The sequence below is a fragment of the Eumetopias jubatus genome, unplaced genomic scaffold, assembly GCF_037043125.1.
Source record: "Eumetopias jubatus isolate StellerSeaLion01/CBP00866 unplaced genomic scaffold, mEumJub1_p1.0 scaffold_12, whole genome shotgun sequence".
Classification (NCBI taxonomy): domain Eukaryota; kingdom Metazoa; phylum Chordata; class Mammalia; order Carnivora; family Otariidae; genus Eumetopias; species Eumetopias jubatus.
The window spans coordinates 68,047,051-68,068,917 of record NW_028274818.1 but is presented as its reverse complement, the minus strand read 5'-3'; the positions used below and the strand labels follow the sequence as shown (position 1 = coordinate 68,068,917).

The following is a 21,867-nucleotide window of genomic DNA, read 5'->3' as shown; positions in this document are numbered from 1 at the left end:
ATGATCTGTACACTCACCATGGGGCTCAAACAACCCCACGATCAAGCGTTGCAGGCTCCACTGAGTGAGCCAGCTGGGTTTCCCTTTCACAAAAGTCTTTGTAAAACTAGTAAAGACTATTGTTCTGTTACGGTGTGAGTTTGGTATCACAACCTGGTACTTAGCAACATCAGTATTATTCAGTTCATTAAATTTTTTTATTTTTTGCCACGAGGTGTGTTTTATTTTCATTAAACATACAGATAAGTTGCTATAATATCCCAGGGCAAACTGGAGAATTTGGCAGTCCGATTGGGGGGGAGTCCCGTCAGAGACCCGCAGGCTGGTGGTGTCGGCTCGGAGTGCCCGGGTTCACAGTGCAGCTTGTCGCTCGTGTCCATCTTGCAGCTGGCTCTTCCTCCACATCATGACTGGGGTGTGTTGAAGATGATGGGGGTGGGGAATCCTCTAGGTTCTTAGGAAATTTCACTCTGCTTCTCCTGCTCAGTGGTCTCTTTGGTCGGCAGGGTGTTCTCCTGCGTCTCCGTTTTCTTCAGCTTTGGCCTTACCGAAGCTGGCGATTTCCCCCATGTCCGGCTTGTCTGCCAGGCTTGTCTGCCATTTTCTTTAAGTGATCCGTGGAGTTCCGCTCCGAGCCTGGCGCCTGGTGCTCCCGTGCAAGAGACCCAGTTCATTAAATTTTTGTTAGGAAAAGATAGTTTTCATGATCTCGGGTATTCCTGAGGAGGGCATATTTCATATTTCTATCTCTGGCTTCTTTTCGGGCTCTTCTTACTGAGGGTTCTGAAATTGGCAAGCTGGCCCTGGACTTGGGGGGGCCAGGGACAATCCAGGAAGGAGCCCCGTGCTTGGAGTCAGAACCCTTGGCCCGCTGACCTTGGGTGAGTTGTGGCCCTGCACACATGCCATCTTGCAGGTGCAGGAAGTGGCACCGGCCTACTTGCTGAGTTGGTGTGGGGGTCAAATGAGAGAACAAATAGAACAGGTATTTGGAAAAATGCTCCGTCGAAAGATTTCAAAATAGAGTTTAACCCCTCCAACGTTTCAAAAAGGACTCGAGGCAGCTAAGTGCAAAGATGTAAGATGGCTTCATTGTTGTTCATATTTCTGAGCCGTGGGCTCTGTGGTCATTTTTTTAACCCCGACTCAGCCACGGGACTGTGTTCTTGTGCACCCTGAGGCCGGCAGCTCTGAATGCCCTGCTTCCTTGGTCTTCCTGAGCAGGGAGCTTCCAATACCTGCAGAATAACCTGGCATTCGAACCCACTGCCCCCCGCGTGTCTCTCTGGCGCCCGCGTCTGCTCCCCCGTCTACACACCTTCCGTTCCTGCCGCGAGCCTTCCGTACATGCCTGGCAGCGGAACGGGGACAGCAGGCGGATCTGAGTGCGAGGGCAGGACTCCTGCTTTGCCCCAGGAACCCTTCCTCTCACACGTGGACAGAGAGCAGTGTCGCCTTCCTCAGCGGCAAGCAGCTCTTTCCCGAGCTGTTGCTGAGACCCACTGGCTGTACGTCAGTGTCCCAGGAGGTTTCTGAAGGAATCCAAGTGAACCAAGGGAACTGGATAGTCCTTTTCCAACCAGGCACCTGGGATGGACTGGAGTGGCTTGTGCTTGCTGCACTCCCTTTGGTGGCAGGCCCCATTGAAACACCCCATAGGACGCTGAGCTTCACGTGCTGAGATCTTCCCTAAGCACTGGTGTAAGAGCAGAAAGAGTGCGGCAGGGGCCTGTGCTGATCCGGAAACAGCATCAGGATGCGTTATTGAGGGGGCACCAGGGCGGCTCAGCCAGTTAGGCGTCTGCCTTCGGCTCAGGTCATATGGTCCCAGGGTCCTGGGATCGAGCCCCGCATCGGGCGCCCTGCCCCGCGGGAGGCCTGCTTCTCCCTCTCCCTCTGCCCCTCCCCCCACTAGTGCCTGAGCTCTCTCTCTATCTCAAATAACTGAATAAAATCTTTAAAAAAATAAGATATGTTATTGAGTAAAAAACGCATTTCACAAAACTGCACGATAGGACTCCTTTTAGTAAATAAATCAATGTACACGCATACGTTATTTTTCTGGTAGAATAGAAAAGCATAAAGCTTTGGGGGGGAAGGACTCCGGTAGTGAGACGGGGGCTATTTTTTCCCTTTGATACTTTGGTGTTTGCATTTTCTAACTATAAGTATTTTTTTCAAGTGTCATTTTAATTTTGCTCCCTTTTTTTTTGTATTAATGTTATGTTTTTAAAGTGCTCATGTTTTTCACAGTACACTCAAAAACCATCAAAATATTCATGAGGATTTAGTCATAATAAAACCATGCCACGTAAGGTAGTGTTGTACATACTTAATTGACATTAAATATATACATATTTTTAAATCTCCTTTTCGTTACCTGCACCCCCTGTGTCCTCAGACTGCTCACTCTGTGCACACACACCCTCTTTCTCATTTGGTTAAATTCATCTGGGGAATAAAGGGCAAAAAGACATTCCTATTTATTAACTTTGAAAAGTTGCTAAATAATTAATAGCCCCTGGGGTCTGCATGGTAGACAACAGGCCCTTTGGGCAGTCTTCCTCATTCTCAGTTTCATATAAGCTCTTCATTCCTCTGGCATTATAATCATAAAGAATAGCCAACGGTAAAACACAATTATGAGTGTTAACAGAAAGAAATTCTCATTATGAGAAAATACCTTTTCAGAATGTGTGCACAGGGCATATAGAAGCAATGGTGTAATGGCAAGACTTTTAAAAATTAAAAATTTTAATATTTTAATTCTCTGGAACTTTTCAGTTATTTGGAAGTCATGCTCTTTATTAAATAATACTAAACGTATAGGCAAATGTGAAGCATTATAATAGCCTCAATTAAAAAAAAACTTGAATGAGCCCACGGATGCCAGTCATTAACAACAAAAGAGCAAAATAGTGGCTCTTAGCCTCTTTTTGGGATGTGTGGAGTGGCGCTAGGCTAAACCGAGGCTAGCAGTTGAGGGGCGCCCGGGTGGCTCGGTCAGTGAGGCGTCTGGGTCTTGATTTCGGCTCAGGTCGTGATCTCAGGGTTGTGGGACTGAGCCCCATGTTGGGGAGTCTGCTTGTCCCTCTGCCCCTTCCTCCGCTGGTGCTCACCATCTCTCTCTCTCAAATAAATAAGTAAAATCTTTAAAAAAAAACGGAAAGACTGGCCGTTGAGGGCCTTGCTGGTCCCTTGGGTGCGAATAGGGTTTGTGTCCTCGAACAGAGGAGTGGCCTTTCTGTATGCATTTCTGAAATACAAGGGCGTCCACTTTCCTGCGACACCTCTGACCTCTTAGAGTATTTTTTTCTTTACCTCCAATTATTGACAAGTATTGTTTTGTGACAAATAGGGTAATAGCTCGAGATAGATGTGTTTGAAAGGTTTAACCACAGAGTTTCAACAACACTGTTCCCTTCCTTTGGTTTCTGAGAGCCCACCCTTCCTGTTCTTTCTTTCTGGCGGTGTGGCATGGGTCCTCAGCAGGGCTTCTGTAGTCCTAGAGTAACGCTAAGGGCCAACACTGGGCATCATTTTAAGTGCTCTGCACATACTGTACTATTTTAATCTCACAACCTTGTGAGGTGTGTACTGTTACCTGCATTTCCCAGGTGACAGACTGAAGCACGGGACATTAGAGGTCATGTGGCTGGTGTGCGGGGGAGCTGGGTGCTCAACCCCTATGCTCTTCAGAGAGGCCTGGTATTAGTCTGAAAAGTGCCCACTGTTGAGGTTCCTAGGGGTCAGAAGAAAAAATGGAGCAAGTCCTATAAATTAATTTTTTACCCTTGCCCTTTTAGTGGGGATGAATCCTTGTTCCCCGCCTGTGAAACCTTTACTGTTTCATTAGCCTGGTTAGTAGATACGTGAGCCCAGAGGGAGGGCAGGGTTGTCCTTCCTCCACGAGCCACCGCAGGGATCAGAGAGCCGGTTCATTTCTCCAAGAAGCCCTTGTTGAAATCCAGCGTTTTGCCCAGAAGGGAAGCAAAGTGAGCTAGGTGCAGCCTGGAGATGTGCTTCTCAATCGAGTGCCTTCACCGAGAGGTGGTGAGTGGACGAGGCGAGCCCCAGACCTGGAGGGCTTCCTGGGAGACACGCTGGGGTCAAGAGGCCCTAGCCAGGTTATTTTTGCAATGACTTGTGTCTGTCTCAGGAGGGCTTCTAGACTGAAAGCCCATATGAGTCCAGCATCCTGGAGTAAGAAAGAGCCAGACTTGTTTTATACAGGCATTGACAGTTGATTACTCCACTAGCAGCTCCAGCCTGGTCGGCGGGCTAAGGGGGCCAGAGACCTCTCACTGAGATGAGGCTGGACAGCACAGCCTCAGTATCTAGGGATACACAGGAAGGGTTAGCACCAGGCGGCTGCAGGAGCTTCTGTTCTGGGTCCGCTCTTCCGGGGGGGCATCCGGGCCTTGTAGAGACCTTCCACTGGCACACCCCCCAGAGGGTGTGGATAAATGATTGCTCTTTCATATCCGAATCCCTAGTAAATATTTCTATTTAACCCCTTCTCTGAGAGTAGGCACACTGTGTTTCCTCTGCTGCTCAGTGTGCAGATGTGGTTTGGGTCCTCCTGTTTCAGATGCTCTGCTTGATGAAGACAGAATGGCCGAGCCAACTTCTGGAGGCCCCGGTAGCCTAGGGGTTCAATGGTGATGGTTTCCATCGTCACTATGTAATGTTTGATTCGGCTGGGGAGGGGTGGAGGAGAGGAGTCACAGACAGCCCCCAAAGCATAACCACTTGGCTCTGCTATAGCTTTAAAAAGGTGTTATCGTATAAGATTTTAAACATACACAAAAGTAGAACACCGCCGTTGACCCTTGAACTGTGCAAGTCCACTGAGATGCGGATTTTTTGAGCACAGTCCTGTAAATGTATGTTCTCTTCCTTATGATTTTCTTAATAGCATTTTCTTTTCTCCAGCTTACTTTATTGTAAGAACACAATGCATAATACACACAACATACACAATAATGTGTCCATTGACTGTTTATGTTATCGGTGAGGCTTCCGGGGAACTGCAGGCTATATTAGCAGGTAAGCTTTGGGGGAGGCAAAGGTTATACATGGATTCTTGCCTGGGGGGGGCGTCAGTGCCCTCAGCCCCCGTGTTGTTCCCAGGTCAGCTGTACCAGCCGCCAGCTCCTCGATTCTCGTCTTCTTGTCCCCCCTCTTCAGACTATTTTGAGACAAATCCAAGATGTTATTTTAGTTATAATATATGTACTTATACTTCAGTATGTAGCTCTAAATGATAAGAACTCTTGTTGAAAACATTGATGCACGTCTGCCTTCGGCTCAGGTCATGGTCCCGGGGTCCTGGCATCGGGTTCCCTGCTCAGCGGGAAGCCTGCTTCTCCCTCTCCCACTCCCCCTGCTTGTGTTCCCTCTCTCGCTGTGTCTCTCTCTGTCAAATAGAAAACACTGATGCAAACCTTTCATCTCACCTAAACAATTATTAGTTATCATCAAATATGCAGTTAATGACCAAAGTCTCGCAAGTTCTTTTGTAACAGCTGGCTTGTGTGAGGCAAAATCCAACAAGGTCTGCACATTAACTTTGACTGATATATTTCTCAAGTCTCTTTTTTTAGGAAACATTTTGTTATGAAAGTATAATAAGGGGCACCTGGGTGGCTCAGTCGTGAAGCGTCTGCCTTTGGCTCAGGTCATGATCCCAGGGTCCTGGGATCGAGCCCTGCATCAGGCTCCCTGCTCCGTGGGAAGCCTGCTTCTCCCTCTCTCACTCCCCTTGCTTGTGTTCCCTCTCTTGCTGTCTCTCTGCCAAATAAACAAATAAAATCTTTAAAAAAAAAAAAGAAAGTATAATAAATGGGGAAGAGTGCACAAATCCTTATGTGTACAACTCAGTGAATTGTTTCCTGTGAGACCACCACCCATGTCATGAAATAGAATGTTGCCCGGACCTCAACGGCATCTTACTGTAGTTTTAATTTGCATTTTTCTGATGACTAATCCTGTTGTGCCCTTTTAAAATATTTTTTAGTGGGGGGCATTGGGATAGTCTCTTTTATGAAGTGCCTTTTCAAGTGTTTTACTTCTCCCTCCTTTTAAAATTGTGTTTCCTTTTTCTTATTGATTTGTGGAATTATTTATGTATTCTGAATATGAGGGCTTTGTTGGATACATGTACTGCAAATTTCTTCTCCCACTGTGTGGTTTGCTTTCACTCTCTTAATGGTGTCTTGATGAGCAGAAGTTCTTAATGAAATCCAATTCATCAATTGTTCCCTTTATGGTTTGTGCTTTTTGTGTCCTACTTTGGAAGTCATTCCCTGTCCTCAAGGGCGTGAAGATATTCTCCTAAGATACTCTCTGGAAGTTTCTTTTTTTTTAAAGATTTTATTTATTTATTTGAGAGAGAGTGAGAGAGAGAGAGAGAGGCCAAGAGGGGGTAGGGTCAGAGGGAGAAGCAGACTCCCTGCTGAGCGGGGAACCCGATGTGGGACTCGATCCCAGGACTCCGGGATCATGACCTGAGCTGAAGGCAGCTGCCCAACCAACTGAGCCACGCAGGTGCCCTCTCTGGAAGTTTCAATGTCTTGCCTTTCCAGGGTATGTCTACAGTCCTCCTAGAATTTAGTGTTTTTTTTTTTAAGTTTATTTATTTAAGTAATCTCTACACCAAACATGAGGCTCGAACTCACGACCCTGAGACCAAGAGTCGCATGCCCTTCCAACTGAGCCAGCCAGGCTCCCCTAAGATTTAGTTTTGGGACTGGTGTGAAGTAGGGGTCAAGGCTCATTTGTTTTTCTATGTTTATATCCAGATGGACCAGCACCATTTTGAGAAGACCATTCCTTCCTCTCTGCCCTGCAGTGTGGTGTCATTATCAAAAATTAGAGGTGTGTACACATGTGGGTCTGTTTCTAAACCCTCTTTGTTCTATTGGTCTGTTGTGTATCTTTGTGTTTTGCTGATAGAAGTTTCTGCTAATACCGTATTGACTTAATTGCTGTAATTTTACAATAAGTGTTGCCGTCTGGGGATGTAAATCTTTCCACTGTGTTTTGCTTCTTCAATATCGCCTTGGCTCTTCTGGCCATTTGCATTTCACAGAACAATGGAGTCATCTTGTCAATTTCCACAAAAACTTGCTGAGATTTTGGCTGGACTTGAATAAAATCTGTAGATTAATTTGGGGAAAACAAATGTCTTTATGATATTGAACCTTTGTGCCTAGGAGCACGGCATGCTTTCCCATTAATATAGGTCTTCTTTAGTTTTTCTCAGCAGTGTTTCTGGATTCTCTGGAGAGGTCTTGCACATCTTTTATCAGATTTATTCCCATGGGTTGGATGTGTTTTTTTTAGGCTAATGTAAGTGGTGTCATGTTTAAAATTTTGTTTTCCTCTCCCTGTCCTAATGTTAAGATTATTGACGGGTAGTTCATCATCAAAGGTAAATTCAAATTCCTATTATCAGAACTATTTTTTAGTCTTGAACTTGGCATGTTTTTACAGTTTATATTTGCTTTCCACTTAGAAATAGTTTAACTGTATGATCGGTCTTTAATTATTTTAAAGGATCAAACTCAAACTCTCCCTTTGGAAGAATCGGGAAGAGGGTGGCTCCAGAAATCTATTTAGGTGAGGAACGAAGGATTCTCCTGGGAAGAATCCATCTTACGCGAGTGAGAGCCAGGCTGGACCTACTTGACCCCGTAACAAAGCCCTTCCCCGAGGGAGGGAGACCGTGTGGTGTCTGTCACTCATTTGTCTTCTAGCCTGGGTGTCCATAGTTCATATCTTAGTCCCGGGAGGACAGTGTGCAGAAGGGAGGGCTGCAGGTAAAACATGGAAGGAACTCTTTTTATTTTTTTCAAAATTTTATTTAAATTCTAGTTAGTTAAGATATAGCGTAATATTGGTTTCAGGAGTAGAATTCAGTGATTCACCACTTACATATGATGACATCCAGTGCCCATCACAACAGGTGTCCTCCTTAATCCCCATCACCCCTCTGGCCCCTCCCCCACCTGCCTCCCTCCATCAGCCCTCAGTTTGTTCTCTATCTTTCTGTTATGGTTTGTTCCCCCCTCCCATATGCTCATCGGTTTTGTTGGTAAGTGACTCTTTCAATGATAATTTCAGAAAACACTGGGCGTAATCTGTTGGGCAGCATATTATAGCAGGAGGGCGTTGTCCCTTACCTCACCCAGAGCCCTGTCGTTTGGGCACTTTGTGGCAGGACGTAGTACAGGCTTCCCCCTGCCAGTAGGAGCAGTGGTGGTAGGAACAACGGGTTCCACGTGTTGGCTACTTGCCATGTGCTCCGTACTTCATAAACAGTAACTCATTGACTTTTACCAGGGTGGAAACAGGCACAGAGAGGCTGGGGAACCTGCCCCAGGTCTCGGAGCTCACAGATGGCCATGCCAGGATTCAAAGCCAAGCTCGCAGGTCCCAGAGCCTGTGCTGTTGACAGGATGTGGCCGCTCAGGCGGTGGCAGCAGATAGGGGCTAGCGCGGGAGAGCGGGAACAGGGTGAGGATCCTGCAGCATGCCTGGCGGAGAGCCCCGTGAGCTTTCCCTTGAGGACTGAGAACTAGCTCGGGGTGGGGCGGGGGCTGAATGAGCCGCTGAAGGTCAAGAGAAGGGAAGCAGTTCATCGTAATTTGACCATCCGATCAGATTTCCAGACTTAGGAAACCTTACGTGGATTTTTTAATTTTATCACCTGAAAATTTCCTTGGGTAAGTGGAATCATGACTTGTGGTCTGTTCTTTCTCTGAGGTGATGGGCACATCTATATTTAGACCGATAGTCATGCTTCTGTGGTGATGGATCAGTGTGTACCTCCAAACACGGCTGTGCATGGAGGTGATCGCACAGAGAAATCATCAATGTGGTAGGTTCGATGCACACACATCAGAGGGACTTCTCTCCAGACTTACGGATGAAGCAGGTGCACCGCGGTGGTGCCCGGGTGGAGATTCCCAGCTGGGCCAGCATCGCAGGCCCCAGCCGCATCTGCGCAGAAGGCACTTAGGGCTCCACAGGCCCCGTGCACAAGACCGTGGATGCTGATGGGATTTCCTTTAACCCCGTCCTTCCCCTCGCCTCCCACATATCGTGTGTCACGGAGCTCCACTGATTCTACCTTTTAACAGCTTTCCGTTGGGCGCCTGGGTGGCTCAGTTGGTTAAGCGACTGCCTTCGGCTCAGGTCATGATCCTGGAGTCCGGGGATCGAGTCCCACATCGGGCTTCCTGCTCAGCAGGGAGTCTGCTTCTCCCTCTGACCCTCTTCCCTGTCGTGCTTTCTATCTCTCATTCTCTCTCTCTCAAATAAATAAAATCTTTAAAAAACAACAACAACAACAACAACAACAAAACCCCAGCTTTCCGTGTGTCTCCTCTTCCTCCTCCTCTGGTGCTGCTGGGAGGTACGTTCACAGATGTGTTTTCACCTGGACTGGATGATAACCTCCTGCCTGTTTTGCTCTTTTCTCTCTTAATTGCCTTTGCTGCCACCGGAATTATCTCTGTAAACAGAAAGCCATCGTGTCACTTCCCTCCTTAAAAATACATGGATGGCCCCCACTGCTCAGAGGACTGAAATCCAACAGGCAGAGGCGGGTCTCCGCAGCTCCTTACCAACTGGCTCCTCCTGCCTCTCTTTCCAGGCCCCGTCTCCCTCGTGCCTGCCCTGGGGGCTCCCGGAGCCTGGGCTCTGCTTCCAGACATGGTGCCTCGTGGTGCTGTTCCCCCATGGGGTTCCTTCCCTGCCACCCCTCTGCTCTCCTTTGCCCGTCTGGTCAGCCCTTCACTTCCTTGGAGATTGTTCTCTGAAGCACGGATTAAATGTCTGCCTTCCCTGCTAGACTCGAGCCCAGTAAACCGCAGGGATCTATCTGCTGGAGGCCCTCCTCCCTTCATCCAGCCATCCATCCGTTCCTTCGACTACTCCTCCCCGAGCACTAGCTGTATGCAAGGCACCGTGCTAGCAGCTGGAAATACTAAATGCTTGTTTCCACCGAGCTCGTATGCTCGTGAGAGAAGGCAGGCTAGGAAGACAGAAACGCAGCAACAGATCAGGTGGTGTGAAGCGAGAGGCAGGGTCACGTGACCCGCCATGCGTGGGTAAATACTTGGAGGGCCAGGGAGGGCCCCTCGGAGGGGTGCCCCGGAGGCTCAGACCTCAGCCAGCCACCCCTGAGGAGATCAGGGTAAAGAGCATTCCAGGCAGAGGCAGCAGATAATACAAAGGCCTCGGGCTAACGACAAGCTGACTTAGAACAAGCACACTGGTGACCTAACGTCTCAGGGCGCAGCGGAGAAAATGCCTCCAAGAGACAAGTAGAGAGAAAGGTCATAGCTCATTTTGGAGTCAAAGGTGATTCGTTCTCCGAAACTTCCTGGGTACTTGTTGTTGGCGGTGGCCAATGGCAGAATGAAGGGCCCTGTTGTTCACAACTGAGGCACAGAAGTGCTTAGGAAAGTAGGTGCCGAGTCCCCTCCCCGCGGCACCTGGAGCTGGGCGTTCTGTCTGTCCACCTGTTTGTAAGGTCAGGAAGGCCCGTGTGAAGGAGCTGCACAGTTTTAATTTCTCTTCTTCTTGGTGCCTTTGTTTTGCCCAAGGCACATGCACTTCATATATCTGCAGGAAGGTGAATACTCTTCTACTGAAATACGCCGATTTTTACCCTTTGCTGTGGGGAGGCCCTTAGTTTACCCTCCGCCATCATTCCCCAGCTTACTCTTTTCTTACTCCCTTCCCATGCCCCAAGAAGGAAAGGTGCCTGTCCGAGACCCTGTGTGCTTTGGTGTGGGGCCATGGCCAAGGGTTCAGCGGGAGTTGGGGCTCACAGCAGCCCGTTTGCTTTCCAACTGCAAATGTCCCCCGGAAACCCTGAGTTTAGGGGCGGGAGACCCACGCTAGCTCTGTCGCGTAGAGAGGTGCTGCCCAGCACAGCCAACGTACACAGGAGGAGATGGCACTTTCTCTTCCCCAGTGGGCGGGCGGCTCTCAGGGCAGAGGTCGCACTGGCGGAAAGGCCCACCTTCTTATGGCCATACTAACCCAGGGGGTTGGCCCCGCCAAGGCTGTGTCTACACGGTGTCGTAGACGCTGCTGTGGTCCTGTGATCTATTTCTGTGGGTGTTTTCCCTTTTAATTATGTTCCCGGTTATTCTTGTGGGAATTGGCCATCTAGAAAACTTATATAACTGTACAGTACAGTAATTTAGTGTCGAAAGGAATTTGGGCCTCTAAACTTTTCGGGCAAGGTGACAGAGACCCACAACAGCCAGGTGTCTGGCCCAGGTGTCAGAGCGAGGTCCAACAGCCTTGCATTCCTGGCTTCCAGGCCAGTTCTTCTGTTCCCAGGGACTGCCCTTAGTCGTTGAAGGAGAGGTAGCAAACTGGTGACCCGAGATTCTTCTTCTTCTTCTTCTTCTTCTTTTTAAGCTAATAGTCCATGTTGAAACACTGGGAGAGTACACGAAAATCTGGATTTCTGGTTTCTTCGGAAAGCGCCGAGCCCACACTTCTGCAAGACTAACCGTTGGTGTTAACAGTGGCTTCTGCCTTCATGCAGGTGATGTACATTCTAGTTCAGCATGGTCCCCTCTGCTCCCTGTGACCTCTCCAGCATCGAGCCTGATGGCCAGCAGCCATTTAGGGTCAAACTTGTGCTGTCGTATTTCCGGCAGTGGAACTAAGAAGAAGGTGAACTGTCTCTCATATCCACGTCTCTGTTAAACGTGGGCTGTGTTTCAAGACGAATGGGTATTTTAATTTTTTTTTAAAGATTTTATTTATTTATTTGAGAGAGAGAGAGAGAGAGAGAGAGACAGCATGAGAGGGAAGAAGGTCAGAGGGAGAAGCAGGCTCCCCGCTGAGCCGGGAGCCCGATGTGGGACGCGATCCCGGGACTCCGGGATCATGACCTGAGCCGAAGGCAGTCGCTTAACCAACTGAGCCACCCAGGCGCCCCGAATGGGTATTTTAAAAAAGTAAAGTGTGTCAGGACCAGAAGAATACAGTTCAAGGTGATATGAAACAGATCTGTTTGGCACCTGTAGGCGTTGGGAGTTGCAACTCTCAATACCGTGGTCATCGGAAGAGCTTTGGGTACGTCTTTTCACTGGGGGGCTATGGTATACCTTTGACAAGTTTTGAAAGGAGATTTTCGTAGAGAAAGTGGAACAGAGAGAGGACATGGGACCCCTCTCTCCCCCTTGCCCACAGCAGAGCTACTAAAAGGAGGATCAGTTTGTTTAGACCCTGAGTCCAGTTGTCCAAAAGGCTGGGCTTTGGGAACTCTGCACCGATTTCCTGGAGGATTACCTCGATCCGCCCACGGGCCATCATGCAACAGAGCTCGGGGAATCGGACCTCGGGGTTCCTCTGCCACTTGTTGACTTGACCCTGACGTTGCCTCGAGGACACCCACTTCTTATTTGGGGAAATAAACTGCAAATAAGCCACAGCCCAAACGGACCACACTCGTGGTTCCCTGGACAAGAGGTGCCGTGTTCTACCTGCCCAGTACTGCAGATGGTCCGCCGCTGGGCTCATCCCTGCTCGTGAACTGCCTTCTGGTCTCTGCTTCCAGCCGTCCTTCAACTCCACCATCTAATACTTCTTTTGTGAAGCCAGGAGGCTCCGTAAAGGTTAAAAATAATTCAGCGATGTTGTGCTGCGCATAATTGGCGGGTCGTGAGCCATCTGGAGAGCAGGAGAACCAGTTCTCTTCTCTTGGTTTGGTCTGTTTACTCTGCTGGTGCCCGTCCCTGACGCTTGGGCTGGGAGACCTGCTGAGGAATGCTTCCTCTGGGGTTCCGACGGGCACGGCTATTTGTCATGGCCTCAGAAGCTGCTTGAGGGCAGGTAAGGAAGACCGCCCTTTCGGGAGGGATAATTATGGTCAGTGACCTCGAGCTTGTAGCTTGGCCTTACTCTGCGCCCAAACTCAGGTGTGACTCAGGAAGTCCTCTGTCTGCTTTTGTGTGTCCACATCGGTGATTTCCTTACCTGCGTTACGGCAGGGAAACAGCCTCGGGTACTGCTGAGGGGACAGGGTTCTGAATCAGGCCTTTTGCCTGGCTGAGCACAGGGCTTAGAGGAGGAGTCTCTGTGTGGGAAGGATTAAGTCGAGGGAGGAGTCGTGGTCATCAGGGGACCAGACACCTGTCAAAACCAGGCACGACCGCCCACCTCCTCTCTGACTCACCCCCAAAGCATGATTGAACTGGAGGGGGTGTGTGGCAAGCAGGTATTTGATTCAGCGAGGCAGGCGGGGGCCTGAACCCTGTCCCTTCCCACCCCGAGACCCCACTGGTTGCTTTTTTTCCAGGGACTGGGAAGCCTGGGGATCTCAGACCTTGACCAGTGAAGTCTGTCTTGGCCTTGTGTAGCCTCATCACATGAGCGGCCTGATGAAGTAGAACTAGGGAAGAATAGCTAGACTTTTCAGGGGCTTAGGAGTCTCTTTGACTTACCAGGAATGCATCGGGTCCAGGATTATCCAGGAGTCACTGCGTTAACACAGTGCCTGGAGGGGAAGCCCCATCATTAACCTGGCTTCCTTGAGGTAGACAAACCCCGAACAGATCGGGGTGGTGCTTGATGACCCCTTCCCTTGCCTCCGTGTGACCCTCCTCAGAGTGAGTATTCCTTTTGAAATGATCAAAGAAGTAGTCTGGTTAGCATTACGAGAGATTCTTCCAGTTCCATACCTCTTACATCATATGGAACAGGGTGATGGAAGAAAGCCCTACAATGGCCAGACCAGTGTGGGCCACATCAAAGCTGTGGTCATTACACCAGTTGTGGTCAATGAATGTGGATCCCCATATAGACAGTGTTTTATCCTTGTTTGTTTTCAAATGAAGCATTTGGCTTGTATATTATGCTTGAAACATTGAGCATCAAAATGCATGATCGTATTTGAATATGAACGCCACCTGTGTTTTAATGGTAATTTGCCATTTTTATTGTGTGTACGGCAGCACAGGTGTATTATTTTAAATGATATAGATGACATGGAAGATGGATAGTGAGTTAAGTAATGACTGCTGCTTCATGGGGCCTGTGGTAGGATGTACCAGTTTAGCAGATGAGGTCATTTGAATCACATGGAAAGGTCGCCTTCACCGCCTGTCAGAATGCATGGAAATCACAAGGATCAGCAGCGTCCAGGAGATGCTGAACTCTTTTCTTACCCCCTCCCTCCCTGCACCCTGCCTCCTGCCCTCTCCCATAGGCTTGGCATCATTCTGCGTGGTGAAGTTCTACCAGGGGAAAGCCCCAGCGTGCAGTGGGTCTGGACCCTGTCCGAACCCTTCCCTGGACCCACGGCCAGAAGTGGGGTATGGTTTGGGGAGCAGCCCGGGCTTGTGCCAGCTGGGGCACGTGGCCAGGATCCCTTCCCTTCTGACACTCTCAGGGAAGGGTCTGCCTGGCCAGAGCCATGGTCGCCGTTCCCCCTACCCGGTCCCCGACGGTGTTGTACCTGCCCCAACATTCCCTTTGTGCCGGCCTAGCTTTGGTGCTCCAGGAATTACAGGGTGAGGCTGGTGGGGGCGCTGCATGGTGCCCCACAGGCATGTCTGTCCCGCTGGGCGCCCCTGCGGGAGGAACGGTGCCTCCAGCCCTGGGCCCCAGGCCTGCTCCAGCACGGCGAGGGCTTCCTAGCTCAGCAGCTCAGGACAGCCAGACTGGCCAGTGAGGCCGTGACCCCGATGTTAAGTCTAAGTCGGGGGCCTCCGCATACAGAACTTGGGAGGCCAGGATGGCCATGGCGGAGCCCTCCTCTGTGTGCACCCTCCTCGGGTGTCCAGCTGGCGGGGGGAGACGGCCCTGGCTTCCAGGAGTGCCGCCCAGCTGTGGGAGGCCGTCCAACGGCGGCGTTTCAACAGCTTCTCCAGGGATCAAAGGCTCCCCAGCTGAATGGGAATCTGTGGTCTGATGATTTAACTGGTTTCTGCAGCCCCCCTCGCCACCCCCCCCGCCCCAAACCCAGTGGCAGACAAAATATCGGGCCAAAGGGCCAAACAATGGCGGATGGGGGTCTCCCCATCTCGTCTCCCTCCGGACTTTTCCCGACCCGGAGCTCGCCGCGGGAGCGCGGAGATACTGTTGGAGGCTCTGACACCTGCTGGCCGTCCCGGAAACTGCGCCCTGGGAGGGTCCCCTCTGCTCGGATCAGTTTTAGGGCTGTAGCTTCCCTGCTTCTAATTTTAACATAAGATGTACGTTATACGTTAGTTATTGTGAATCGAATTACTTATAAGTAACGTTCTTTGGCAAATACATGTGGACCAGAAAACTTATGCAAAGATGTACAGGAACCGTATGGGGAGCGCAGCCAGGTCTGGGGGACTTCTTGGACAGTGTACCTTTGGGTTCTCTCTGAAATCTGTTTTAAACAAGAAGGGGTGTGTTGCTTTAGTCCTTGTAGCTGAGGTGCTGCACTGGAGCGGGAGGCCCAGAGGTGCAGAATGTTCCCTAGGGACCCCTGCCCCTCCCCGTTCCTTGTTCGGGCACCTTGAGTGCCGTCATGCATGTGCGGGAGCCCGTGTAGCTGGACTCACCCTGACCCTGCTCACGAGTGGAGGCTGGGCCTGGAGCGAGCAGCAGCTCCCGTGGGGCCCCTCCTGCCGGGCTTGGGCCGCCCACCCCCCCAGGGACGAGCTCAGGGCCAGGGCTCCAGGTGGAGAGCTGAGCCCTTGCTCAGGTACCCACTCAGGGAGCGGGGCTGCAGGCGGGTGTGCCTGTGGCTGGCTGGCAGGAGAGCCGGGTCTGATGAAAACACCCACCACCTCTGTGCCTCTTACTGTCTGATATCAATGCGACCTTACCCCCATTGAACAGACTTCCTCCTGCGTTCCCACCGCACCCCTGTGATGACATACCTGCTTTGACCATTTGTTGAGTCTGTGCTCCGGGACAGCAGACACTCCTCAATGGGCTGGGCCCCTTCACCCAGCTACCCCCCTGGCGGCCCAGAGACCCTGGGCGCTGAGGAGGCTAGAGGAGCATGCCCGGCGCTCAGGGCAGAGCCTCAGTGATTAGCGGTGCCGGGTTGGGTCTCCGCGGAGGGGGGCTCCTTCCTGCACTTGCCATGTGGTCCCTCAAGGGTGGGACTGGAGCCCTGCCGTGGGGCTCCTTGGCAGCCATTCTTCAGGGGAAGAAAATTGTAGCAACACACTCAATTGTTGGCCTTTAGACCCAGAGGACGTGGTTCAGCTCCAGTGATTGGCTCTTTTAGGATACACCCTCAGGGAAACAAGATAGCACGAGTGCTATCCCAGGACTGGTTCCAGTATCTGCCATCTTTTTGACTCCATACAGCCGGGCCCCTGACCTGCTGGTGATCCCCTCTCTCCCTCCTCTGGGCAGCACCCCTGTTGCCTTCCCAGACAACCAGGGCTCTTCCCTTTGCCTTTCCCCCTTCCTGCTCCTGCTGGCTGGATCACAGACGTCACGGAACCTGGAGGCTGGAGGCCACGTGCCCAGGGAGATAGCAGAAGGCGGAGACCCTGATGGCCTTGCAGAGCTGCTCTCTGACAACGCACCACTAGTCTCCGGGAAAGTAGAAGAATGAACCCACATATGTCAATGACCGGGTTTCCTGTTAAACGAAGTCAAACCTAATTGGAGCAGATGCAGGGACCCTCAGTGATGCCGAGCTGTTTTCCTGCTCTCATCTACACGCTGTGCCATGTGGGCAAAGATCTCTAATAAAGAACGGAATCCCACAACTCGAATCTCTGCGAAGACCTTGTGCACACAATAAAATAGATCTGTTTGCGCTATTGTTCTTAGAACTATTGAATTCCAGTGTTCTCACTGTGGGGTGGGTGGGCCTGGACTTTCATGAGCACACTGCAGTGTCTCTCAGCTTCTGTTTAAAGATGGGGGATGAGCAGGGAAGAGGGGAGTGAGGATGCAAAGGGGAGAGGCAGGCTGCCTTGGTAAAGTGTCCCTTTGGAGCTTGCTGAACGCCCTGGTCCTAAGCCCCTGAAAAGCTCACTTCCGTTCCCCTGCACAGGAGACTCTGGGGCTTGTTCCAGCCCTAGGACCCAGGTCTTTCTTGATCCTGGATGCATCCTTTGTTAAAAACAGCTTTATTAATGGGGCGCCTGGGGGGTGCGGTCGGTTGAGCAGCCAACTCTTGGTTTCGGCTCAGGTCATGATCTCAGGGTGAGATGGAGCCCCGCATCAGGCTCCACACTGTTTTCTGTCACTATGGCCATAGTTTGCATTCTTAAAGTTTTATGCAAATACAATCGCATAGCACATTCTCTCTCTTTTTTTAGTCTGTCTTGTATCAGCATAATTTTTTTTAAGATTCATCTATCTCGTTGTATGTATCATTCCTTTTTATTGTGGAATAATATTCCATTGATATTGTTGTGGGTGCATCACAATATCTATGCGCCTGTTCATGCATGTTTGGGGAATTACTGGGATCGACTCTTAGAGTTGCTGAGAGCACTTGTGTGCAGGACTCTGTGTTACTCCTGGGTGTATATCGAGGAGTAGAATGGCTGGGTCATATGGTAGGAGTATGCTTAACTCTTTATTCCTAATCAGATATTCTTACTATACTTACCCCTTACCCTTGATTCATTGTATATTTTATTTTATTTTTTAAAATACTTTATTTTATTTTTATTTTTTTAAGATTTTATTTATTTACTTGACACAGAGAGAGAGACAGAGAGAGAGGGAACACAAGCAGGGGGAGTGGGAGAGGGAGAAGCAGGCTTCCCGCAGAGCAAGGGAGCCCAATGCGGGGCTCCATCCCAGGACCCTGGGATCACGACCTGAGCTGAAGGCAGGCAGACGCTTAGTGACTGAGCTACCCAAGCGCCCCTCATTGTATATTTTATTTATTTTTTATTTATTTTTATTTTTTTAAAGATTTTATTTATTTATTTGAGAGAGAGAGAACGAGAGATAGAGAGCATGAGAGGGAAGAGGGTCAGAGGGAGAAGCAGACTCCCCGCTGAGCAGGGAGCCCGACGCGGGACTCGATCCCGGGACTCCAGGATCATGACCTGAGCCGAAGGCAGTCGCTTAACCAACTGAGCCACCCAGGCGCCCCCTCATTGTATATTTTAAACAAAAGATGTTTAATACAGACTTATCTCTGAGTCATTATACATTTTGAAGAGATGTTTTTGTAGCCAGTATGACTTTTACTCCCTTTTATTCTGTGGGGAGATAATTGTGCCAAAATTCTATAGAAAAATATTGACATAGAAGGTACTTCCTACTTGCCTTGTGTTACCTCCAATTCGAGATCACAAGTAAAAAGAAATTTAATGAATTTGTTTTTTTATGTTATGCTATTTGTGTTATATTTTTATGTTATTTGTGTTTGTTTTTGAATATATACTTTTTCTTTACATATATGTGTCTTTCAAAGAAATTTAATGAATTTTTTTATGTTATGTTATTTGTGTTTGCTTTTGAATATATTTTTAGGTCTATCGCTCCATGTTGTGTCTGGTGCCGGGTATGAACCAGAGTTCGTTGGTTTTGTAGATGGGTATCCAGTCGATCCAGCACTGTCCTTGCTCCACTGACCACCTTGGTACCTTTGTCAAAAACTGGTTGTCCATATATGTATGGATGTATTTCTGGGTTCTCTATTCTCTCCCATTCATCTATTCACTTATTTACACCAAATCACACTTTTTGATTCCTGTAGTCCTTAAATAAATCTTGAAGTCAAGTAGCATGAGTCCTCCAACTTTTTTTTTTTTTAATAGTTGTTTAGAGCTATCCTAAGCTCTTTCCATTTTCATACAAATTTTAAAATCAGCTTGCCAGTTTCTGCAGAAAATCCCACTGGGATCTTCACTGGGATTGTGTTGAATCTATAGAACAATTTGGGAAGAATTGATGTCTTAGCAATTTGAGTTTTCAGACTCAAGAAAAATGTATATTTCTCCCCCTTTTAGAAAGCTCTTCTTTAATTTCCTTTGGCAACATTTTGTAGTTTTCAGTGTACCTGTTTGCATACCTTTTGTCATATTTATCCCTAATTTCCTTTTTTTAATGCTGTTGTAAATAATATTATTTTTAAAAATTTCAATTTCCGATTTTGTGTTGCTAGTATACAGATATACAATTGACTTGTTATATTGATCTTTTGTTCTGCAAACTTACTAAACTCACTAGATCTAGTAGCTGTCTTGTAGATTACATCACATTCTCTGCTTAGATGATCGTATTGTTTGTGACTAAAGGCAATTTTATATTTTCCTTTCCAATCTTGACGTCTTTTATTTCTTTTTCTTGCTTGATTGCACTGGCTAGAGTCTCTAGTGCACTGTTGAACAGAAGTAATGAGAGTGGGTGTCCTCTTGTTGTTTCAGATATTAGGGGAAAGTGTTCAGTCCTTCACCACTAAGTATGGTGTTGGCTGTAGGCTTTTCATAGATGCCCTTTATCAGGTTGAGGAAGTTCCCCTCTATTCCTAATTTGTTGAGTTGTTTTACCATGAAAAGGTGTCAGATTTTATCAAATGCTTTTTCTGCATGGGAGATGATCACATGGTGCTTCTTATTAACCTCTTAACAGAATGACTTACATTCATTTTCAAGTGTTAAACTGAGGCTGCATTCCTGGGATAAACCATACTTAGTCATAATGTATTATCCTTTTAATAATTGTTGGATTCAGTTTACTAAAATTTTGTTTAGAATTTTTTGTATCCATATTCATGAGGATACTGGTCTGTAGTTTCTTTTTCTTTTTTTTTTTTTTAAAGATTTTATTTATTTATTCATGAGAGAGAGAGAGAGGCAGAGGGAGAAGCAGGCTCCCAAGGAGCAGGGAGCTCGATGCGGGACTCGATCCCAGGACCCTGGGATCATGACCTGAGCCGAAGGCAGACGCTTAACCATCTGAGCCACCCAGGCGCCCCCTGGTCTGTAGTTTCTTATAATGCTTTTGTCTTTGGTATCAGAGAAGTGCTAGCTCATAGAGTGAATTGGGAAGTATTCACTCTTCAATTTTCTGAAAGACTTTGTGTAGTATTGGTATTACTTTTGCCTTAAATGTTTGGTAGAATTCACTGGTAAAGCTATCTGGGCCAGGAGCTTTCTTTGAGGGAAAGATTTAACCATAAATTTGACGTCTTTAATAGATATAGTTCTATTCAAGTTATTTGTTTCTTCTTGAGTGAGCTTTGGTAATTTGCATTTTTCAATCAATTGTTCATTTTATCTACATTGTCAAATTTCAGGTATAAAGTTGTTCATGATATTTTCTTATTATTTTATTAGTATCTGTAGAGTCTGTAGTGATGTTACTTACTTCTCTCTTTCCTGATATTGCTAATTTGTATCTTCTCTCTTTTTTCCTGATTAGTCTGGCTAGAAGTTTATTAATTTTACTGATATTCTCAAAGAATGACCTTTAGGTTTCATTGATTATGTATGTTGTTTTTCTGTTCTCTGTTTCATTGATTTCCTCTTTGATCTTTATTGTTTCCTATGTCCTGCTTACTTTAGTTTCACTTATTCTTCTTTTTCTAGTTTCGTATGGTAGGACCTGAGGTCACTGATTTGAGACCTTTCTTCTATTCTAATATAGGCAATTAGTGCTATCAATTTCCCTGTAAAAACTGCTTTAGCAGACTCCCACAAACTCTGATAGGTCGTATTTTCATTTTCATCTTGTTAAAGTACTTTCTAATTTTCCTTTTGATTTCTTCTTTGACCCATGGATTACTTAGAGGTGTGTTATTTAATTTCCAACCATTTCAAGATTTTTCCAGACATCTTTCTGTTATTGATTTCTAATTTAATTCCTTGTGATCACAGAACATACTTTGTATGAGTTAAGCCGTTTTACATTTTTGAGCCATGTTTTATGGCCCAGAATATGGTCCATCTTGGTAAATGTGCCATGTGCACTTGAATGTATTTTGCTTCTATTGGCAATAGTGATTATTCATATGATTAGACTTAAATTTATCATTTATATTTTTCTCTTAGTCTCTTGACACTGTTCTTTATTCCCTTTTTCCTCTTTTCCTACCTTTTTTGGATGGAGTATTTTCTGTGTTTCTGTTTTATCTTCTGTGTTGGGTTGTTAGTTATATCTCTTCACCTTGCTCTTTTAGTGGTTACACTAGGGTTTATAGTATCATCTTTAACTGATCAGCCTGCTTTCAAGTTATATTAGGGCCACTTTAGGTGTAGTGTAAGAGCTGATGGAGTATACCTACGCTTTTCTCCTTCTGGTTTTTATGCCATTGCTCTCATATGTTTTCTTTATATATTTGCTATAAACCCTAGGCTGTATTATTGTTTTTATGTTAAATAGTAAGTTTCTTTTTCTTTCTGACTTTTTATTTTGAAATAAACTGTAGATTCACAGGAAGTTGCAGGGAAATGTATGGGAAGGTCCTGTGTACCCTTCACATGCGCCTCCTTGAGTGTTGATTTCTTGCATAACTGTAGGACCATATCAAAACCTGGAACTTGGCATTGGAACAGCCCAGAGTTTATTCAGATTTCATCAGCTCTACATGTACTCATTTGTGTGTAATGTGTGTGTATATATATCTGTGCAATTTTACTTTTTCTGTGGCTTTGTGTCATTGCCACAAGTGAGATACAGTATCTTTTATTACCACAAGGCTCCCTTCATAGTCAATCTGCCCCCCTTCCTCTAATCCATGACAACTGGCAACCACTAATCTGTTCTCCATTTTCATATTATAGTTGTTTCAAGAGTGTTATATAAGTGGAATAATTTATGTAGTATCATGCAGAGAGCCTTTTGCTCTCCCTTGAGGCTAGTCTATGGTCTCATTGTATCAGTAGTTTGTTCCTTTTAATTGCTCAGTGGTATTCCATG

General features: G+C 47.4%; 1 long non-coding RNA gene and 1 pseudogene across 1 annotated transcript; one reads left to right on the top strand and one right to left on the bottom strand.

The window, feature by feature from the left end:
* Positions 1-428: 428 nt before the first annotated feature.
* On the bottom strand, positions 429-582 carry LOC148162821 (thymosin beta-10 pseudogene; annotated as a pseudogene).
* Positions 583-6,603: 6,021 nt separating this feature from the next.
* LOC148162820 (uncharacterized) lies at positions 6,604-13,940 on the top strand. The gene is made up of 2 exons (XR_015766520.1): positions 6,604-6,879; positions 11,446-13,940. It is a non-coding gene; the product is annotated as an uncharacterized LOC148162820 (long non-coding RNA).
* The last annotated feature ends 7,927 nt before the right edge of the window (positions 13,941-21,867 follow it).